Source organism: Saccopteryx bilineata, chromosome 10, assembly GCF_036850765.1.
Source record: "Saccopteryx bilineata isolate mSacBil1 chromosome 10, mSacBil1_pri_phased_curated, whole genome shotgun sequence".
NCBI classification, from domain to species: Eukaryota; Metazoa; Chordata; class Mammalia; order Chiroptera; family Emballonuridae; genus Saccopteryx; species Saccopteryx bilineata.
The window spans coordinates 65192142-65200202 of NC_089499.1; the positions used below are offsets into that span (position 1 = coordinate 65192142).

Genomic DNA, 8061 nt, shown 5'->3' on the forward strand with positions numbered 1-8061 from the left:
CCCACTGGGTGTTCTACAATTTAACTCAATTCTCACACTGTCTACCTAGAGATAGCTCAGATCTCACAGGTTAAGGCCTTGGTCCTGTAAGTTTTCCCCTTCAACACACACACACACACACACACACACACACACACACACACACACTTCAGATGACAGTTGCAAGTCCAGGATGTTATCCATGCTTTTGAGTAACTGACTATAGATCAGATGTTTCAAGGTCCCCTTCTTGGGTTTAATTATTTGTTAGAACAAATTAAAGAAACATGTTATGTACTAGATTATTGGTTTATTATAAAAAGATGTAACTCAGAAACAGCCAGCTGGAATTTATGTCTAGGACGAGGTGTGGGGAAGGAATGCAGAGCTCCATGCCCTCTCCGTGTGCACCCTCTACCCAAATCTCCACATATTCATCAACCCAGAAGCTCTCTGAACCCTGCCATTGTGGGGTTTTATGGAGGCTTCACTCCACAGATGCAATTGATTAAATTATTGGCCATTGGTGATTGAGTTCCATCATTTAACACTTCTCCCCTCACTGAGTGCAGGCAAGGGAGACTGTAAATTCGAACACTCTAATTATGTGGTTGGTTCTCCTAGCAACCAGTAGGTATCCTTAGGTGAGGTCCAAAAGTTACCTCAACATAACAAAAGACACCCTTATCACTCTCATTGTCTAAAGTCCAAGGCTTTTAGGAGCTTTATGCCAGAAATAGAAAAATGAATGTACATTTTTTATTATAAGTCATAATATCACACCATTCCTTGAGGGAGAAGGGATGGGTGGTGCTGAGTTAACTCCTGAACCACAGAAAAGCTAGGTTAATATCAGAAGAAGGGGAAAAGATCACAAAAAGATAGAAACAACAGACATTTATTTGGGGGAGATTGTGAAATACTGCCCAGTTGTAACGAGACTAGATTAGATAGCAGTGTGGCACTAAGACTCCTGGATGTGTGGCCATAGGAAAAAAAAGACAAAAGACCTTCAGCCATTTTACTATATTATCCCAAGAGGGCCCTATTTCTCTTGATAATGACTGCAGAAAGACAGGGCTTTTTCAAAGTGTGAGTTCAGTTCAGGGTCGCTTCCCAGTTCTGTTAATTAAACTTGGGAACATTGAAACACAGGCTAGTGAAATTATTGGATAGAAAACATTCATTTACCTTCTGTCAGAGGAAGAAGAGAAAGGAGAGGGAGAAGAAGGAGAAGGAGAAGAAGAAGAAGAAGAAGAAGAAGAAGAAGAGGAGGAGGAGGAGGAAGGAAGAGGAGGAGGAGGAGGGGGGAGGGAGAGGAAGAAGAGGGAGAAGGAAAAAAAAGAAAGGGGAGGAGAAGGAGCAGAAGGAAGAAGGAAGAAGAAGAAAAGAGGAAGGAGGGAGGAGGGAGGAGGAAGAAGGAAGAAGAAAGAAGGAAGATGAAGAAGGACAGGCTTTGTTATCTTTTAACTGCAAATTCAAATCCAAGCTCTAGAGATTACTAGCTCTGAACCTTTAGGACTTTCAGCTTTTTTCACCTATAAAATGGGAGCAATGGTACTCACCCTATAGGACTGTCACCAGGATTAGTTTGTTATGCAACCTGAGTAGATAAACACACAACATATATTAGTGACCTTGTAGAGTGCTTGGCGCATTATGCTGCCAGTGAAAATGGATCCTTGCATGGTCACAAAAAAGAAATTTCAAATGGCCCACCCATAAGAGGAGTTTAAGCATAGTGGCAAGACTTATTGAGATGAAGGGAAGTAATATGCCTTCTGTAATATAGAGGGTGGGCATGCTCTGGTAGGAACTACCCTAAGATCCCAGGTAATCCACCATTTATTTTTTTTTGGTCATCGAGAATAAGCAGGCTTGCTTTCAAAGTATCCAACCTACTTCCTGGGTTTTCTCAGGCTTCTCCTAGGCCATTCCTTCAACCAATTCCTTTCCTTGACTTTCTGGGATTCAACTCCCTTATTCAATCTGATTCTTTTTCAAGATTGGATTTTTTTATGTTTGCCATCTTGGATCTTGGTTCCTACTGTGCATGTGCCTAGCAGAGTAATTTCCTCTTTACTGGTTCTTCCTCTTCCACCCTCACCCTATGGGGGAATGAACTGGTGGTTTCCTGGGGATATTGGAAAGCCTGTTCTTCCCTATAGGGGTGGGGACAGGTGCAGAGGGATGTTAATCCCTTTGCCTGGAGATTGGCTATCCCCTGGGGTGTCTGAAGCTGTAACTTCTAGGCCTAAACCAGACTCAGTCAGGCACAGCCAGTCTAGTTCCCTTCTCTTTTGTTAACAATTAGCTGCCTATGCAAACAATTACACATGCTAAATAAAAAAATAAAAAATAAGGTTTATAACAGTAAATACATTAATAAGCAATAAGCTTGAAAGAGGAGATTGCTAAGGTCTTTGGCTAAACTGAGTGAATAATTTATTGTATAGGTAATGGGGGGTTTGTGAGTAGGAAATAAAAAAAATGGAAGCATGTTTGTGCAGACTTCTGAAGTCAGTATGACAATGGAGCATTATATAAATGAGGATTCTTTAATATTGAATTACCTAATTAGGCTTGTTAAAACATGGGTTTATGCTACCACTCTCTTTTTGAGGATTTGTTACATCTAGGATTTTGTTCAAGTATTTACATTTCAAGTAAGTGCCCAGGTGATGCAGAAGCTGGTGGCCCAGGGACCACACTTCCAGAGAGGGAGGAAGAAGAAAGAAGGAAGCGAGATCTTCTCCTGTTGACTTGCTGTATGAAGTGGCAGCAAACTGCTCTGTGAATGTGCAGCCTACACTGTGGTAAATGATGTGTAGGGGACACATGGAACTGCCAAAAGAAATATCTGCAAGTATAGCAAGCAATAATGGCATTGGGTTTCTGTTTTTGTTTTCAGGGAAACCACTTTAATTAGAAAACTTTGGAAGCCCTGATTTATATAGAAGAGTAGATGTTGGAGTTGAGGAACGTAGGCTTCCTGCCTCCTTTAAGTTGTTGAATTTTGTTCAGGGATGAGTATTTGGGGCTAGACGAGTTGCAAGGTAGTATCATAAATAATGCTGGGTTCATTAAGATGCTTGGTTTAGATGTAGGACAGTAGGTGTCTGTGAATGTTTGTTGCTTCTTCCTCAGCATTCCTTCTTCCTTTTATGTTGGTACCTGCATTTTCATGTCACTTTCAGAAATTGATTGTCACACAGAGTTCCATATGGTACTTGCCAGGCTGCCAAACTTCTCCCTTCTGGCCACAGAGGTGGGTATGGGATTGAGGTCTCAGGTCCCATCCCTCTGGTACTGTAACTATACTGAGGAGGCATGTGACCTGGCATGACCCATCAGAATTTCTCTCTGCAACTCACACTTAGGTGTCAGAGAAGAAAAATTCTCTTCCTCTGCAGGTGTGAAGACAGAATGACACGATTAAAACAAGAATCTCACCCAATCCCCATACATGGGCAGCCCTCTTGTCAAGGGAGAGAACATCCTTACCCAGAGAGAGCAGAACGCTGAGACTTGGAGAGGAAGGGCGGCAGGGAGGGAGGAGCCATGTCATTTGCATCACTAGGATCTCAGGCCTACTCTATGTGCAAATTTTCACTAGCATGAGTCAAAGATTTTTCTCCTTTTTACTTAAGCTTTGAGATGGTTTCTGGCACCTTTAACTAAAAGAGTCTGAATGATAAAGTCCACTTCTCCACCTGTGACTTCTAACTTGTAAAAATTAAGTTGTGCCTGGGAAAAGGTTTATTCAATATTCAAATGCCTACATAGGAAGGAGCCCTTCGGAGATGTCTGAAATTTCAGGGCCTCATCCCCTTAGGAAGCTTGGAGCATTGCATCCAAGCTTCTGAGCGAGAGGAGGAGAGAGAGGAGGCTTGCAGAGCTCCCCACACCCGTGTCAGGCTGTCTAGGAGAGGCAGAGGGGAAGCCGCAGGCACTGGCAGTGGTTTTTGACGAGAAGGCGATGGAAGGCCTTCATTGTCAGTCAAGGGAACCTGGTGGTCAGGGACTTTCCTACAAAAGCACACTAAAACTTCCTGTGTTTGTAGGGGGAACGAACAGTCCTGGGGGGGGGGGAGTCTGATCAGGGTTAAGTTATATAACTTAAACATTTGACTAGAACAAAATCCCCTACGTCCTCAGCAAAAATGAGCAAGCAAGGGGAATGACAATTTCAACCTGATGGCATGTGAGTGAATGAGCCCCAGCCTCTCGTAGTACAGCATCTTGTTGGGCTTGTGGTCATTTGAAGAGATTTTTCAAAAGCCAATTTTAACCACCTAATATTCATCTTTGTAAAAATTTACAACTAGACTTCATAAATAAGGTGAAATACCATCATGACAAACCCCCTATTTCAAGTTTTTACTGAAGCATGAGGGCTGTCTGGGGGCAGGGGCTGCTCTCAAAGTATAGCTGGTGATTACTTGAGGATCACTATTAATAAGGTGTATAATGACCGGGTTCTATAGTATTTAAAATCAAAATCACTTTTGGAATTCTCTACTTCTCTGGCTTGTTGTACATTTTAAGCACATAAAAGTGCCTTGTGGTGCCTGTGTAGGGAATAAAAAACCTCTCAGGCCCACTTCCCAGGCATATTTTATCCTACTGAAAAACTGTAGGCGCTAAAGTAGCAACTTCACCATCATCAACACCGCATGTGTCTTGTCTGTTTCATGTGAGGTGGGCACTCACTGGATCACTTGTCCAGTGGCACTTTACAATTGAAATGATTGTATTTGGTCTGATTTTCTGAAAGCATTGCCTGCTGACCTCAGAAGGTCTATCAGCACTCAGCCCTGGCTGGGTAGCTTAGGATAAAGTGCCAACCCGAAGTGCCAGAGGTCAGGTTTGACCCCTAGTCAGGACATATACGTGAAGCAACCAATGAGTGTACAAATAAATGGAGCAACTAAGTAGAACAAGTAGTTGATGCCTCTCCCCCTCCCCCAAATGAATGAAAAAAATATTTTTAAAAGTCTCTCAGCACTGTCTTGGGCTTCGGCTTAGCTGTGGCAGAGTGGGGACCAAGGGCGCTGCAGCATGTTCAAATCTGCAACTGAAGTAGCTGTGTGTGTTTAAGGAGTGACCACCAAGTTGTACTGCCATCTCCACACAAACCCAAACTAGTTGCACTTGATAGCCAGGCCTGCTTTAGGCAGTGGTCTCAAAGCCTCCTCTGAATGGCTTATTTCTTCTTATTTACAACTTCCAAAATGAGCTGCTTTTTCAGGGAAAGTCAGTTTTTTAAAGTCTGGGATCCTGAGTGGGTCTTTGCTTCTTATTTGTCCTGCTTTGTTTAGGTCAAAGACCACTTTGAGCTGGTAATGAAGCAAGCAGGGGTCTGTGATAGGCACAGTCACCTGAAATGGATTTATGCACTGGGATTCAAGGAGCAATCATATCTCAAATAAGGCTAATTAAGTTGCCTATTTGTGAAAGCCCCAAACTGCCACACAAACCTCACCCTTAGTGTGTTCTCATTTCCATTGAGTAAAAGAGGCTTATTAGGAACACATAGAATTGAGCAATTGCTGTCCAATATGTGTGCACAGCACAGTTCCTTTCAGAGGAAGAATGACATGGAGGCAACATGGCTATAGGAAATCCTCAAGTGTCAATAATTACCCTAAATGTAAATGGAATGAATTCATTAATAAAGAGGCATAGAGTAGCAGATTTGATCAAAAAGCAAAACCCAACTGCATGTTGCCTTCAAGAGACACATCTAAGCTGCATGGAAAAAAGTAGAATCAAAGTGAAAGGTTGGAAAATGATTCCCCAGCAAATAATATCCAACGGAAAGCAGGTATAGCCATACTCATATCTAACAATGCTGACTACAAGACAACAAAGGTAACCAGAGACAAAGATAGATATTTCATAATGATAAAGGGGACATTATATCAAGAAGACATAATACTTCTTAATATATATGCACCAAACCAGGGAGCACCAAAATATTATACATAAGACATCTACTAACTGATCTAAAAATAGAAGTAGAAAAAAAAAATCATACTTGGAGATTTCAACACACCAGTGTCAGCTTTAAATAAATCATCCAAACAGAAACCAATAAAGAAATATTGGCCTTAAATGACACACTGGACCAAATGGACATAATAAACATTTACAGAACATTTCATCCCAAAATGTCAAATTATACATTCTTCTCCAGTGTGCATGGAACATTCTCAAAGATAAGCCATATGTTGGGCCACAAAACTAACATCAACAAATTCAGGAAGATTGAAATTATACCAAGCATATTTTCTGACCATAAGGTTTTGAAAATAGAATTCAACAGTAAAAAGGAAATAAAGAAACCCAAAAAATGTGGAAATTAAAAAAGGTCCTTTTGAAAAATGTCTGGGTCAAAAAATAAATAAAATCAGAGATCAAAAGCATATACAGACAAATGAAATGACAACAAAACCTATCAGAATCTCTGGGATATAGCAAAAGCAACAATAAGAGGGGAGCTCATATCATTACAGACTTATACAAGAAATAAGAGAGATTCCAGGTAAACAACCTAATATCACATCTTAAGGACCTAGAAGAAGAAAAACAAAGTCAACACAAAGTCAGCAGAAATAAATGATATAGAAAACAAAAAAACTATAGAAGAAATTAATATAACAAAAAGCTGATTCTTTGAAAAGATCAATAGAATTGACAAACCACTGGCTAGGCTCACTAAGAAAAAAAGAGGAAGGATTCCTATAAACAAAATCTGAAATGAAAGAATAGAAATTACCACAGATATTATAGATGTACAAAGGATCATAGTAGAATATTATGAAAGATTATATGCCACCAAAGTCAACAACCTAAAAAAAAAAAGGATAAATTCCTAGAACTATATAATCTTTCTAGACTGAGTCACGAAGAAGTGGAAAACCTACATAGATCCATAAGCAGGGAGGAAATAGAAACAACTATCAAAACCCTCTCAAAAACCACAAGTCCAGGACCAAGCATTCAAAAAAGATCTGGTGCCTATCCTTCTCAAAGTCTTCCAAAAAATTAAAAAGAAGCAATACTCCCTACCACATTTTAGGAGGCCAACATAGCCATCATACCCAAACCTGGCAGGGACAACACACATACAAAAAACTACAGACCAGTATCTCTAATGAATACAGATGCAAAAATCCTAAACAAAATACTAGCAAATCAAATACAGTAACACATTGAAAAAGTAATACATCACGATCAAGTGCAGTTCATTCCAGGAACACAAGGATGGCTCAACATACATAAATTGATCAATGTAATGCACCACATCAACAAAACAAAGAACAGAAATCATAGGAGCCTATCAATAGATGCAGAAAAGGTACTCCATAAGATACAACATCCTTTTATGTTTAAAACACTCAATAAAATCAGAATAGAAGGAAAGTACCTCAACATAATAAAAGCCATATATGACAAACCATCAGCTAATATTATACTAAGTGGTGAAAAAATGAAGGCTTTTCCTCTAAAAGCAAGAATAAGACAAGGCTCCCCACTCTCTCTACTCTTATTCAACATAGTTCTGGAAGTTTTAGCCAGAGCAATCAGGCAAGAAGAAGAAATAAAAAGCATACATACTGGGAAGGAATAAGCAAAGGTATCACTTTTTGCAGATGACATGATCCTATATATGGAAAACCCAAAGACTCCACCAAAAAATTGCTAGAAACAATAAACCAATACAGTAAAGTTGCAGGATACAAAATCAATATACAAATGTCTATTGCTTTTCTATATGCCAATGTTGAAACTTCAGAAATTGAACTAAAAAAGACAATTCTTTTTACAGTAGCAACAACAAAAATACCTAAAAATGAACTTAACAAAAGATGTGAACGACCTATATACTGAAAACTACAAAGCATTATTAAAAGAAATTGAAAAAAGACACAATGAAATGAAAAAATATTCCATGTTCATGGATTGGAAGAATCAACATTGTTAAAATGGCCATTTTGCTCAAAGCAATATACAAAAGATTGAAGCCAAAGGTATCTCACTACCTGACTTCAAATGATACTATAGAGCCATGATAAT

General features: G+C 39.6%; 1 pseudogene; it reads left to right on the forward strand.

Moving 5' to 3' along the window:
- The first annotated feature begins 1062 nt into the window (after positions 1-1062).
- On the forward strand, positions 1063-1186 carry LOC136314835 (small nucleolar RNA SNORA36 family; annotated as a pseudogene).
- The last annotated feature ends 6875 nt before the right edge of the window (positions 1187-8061 follow it).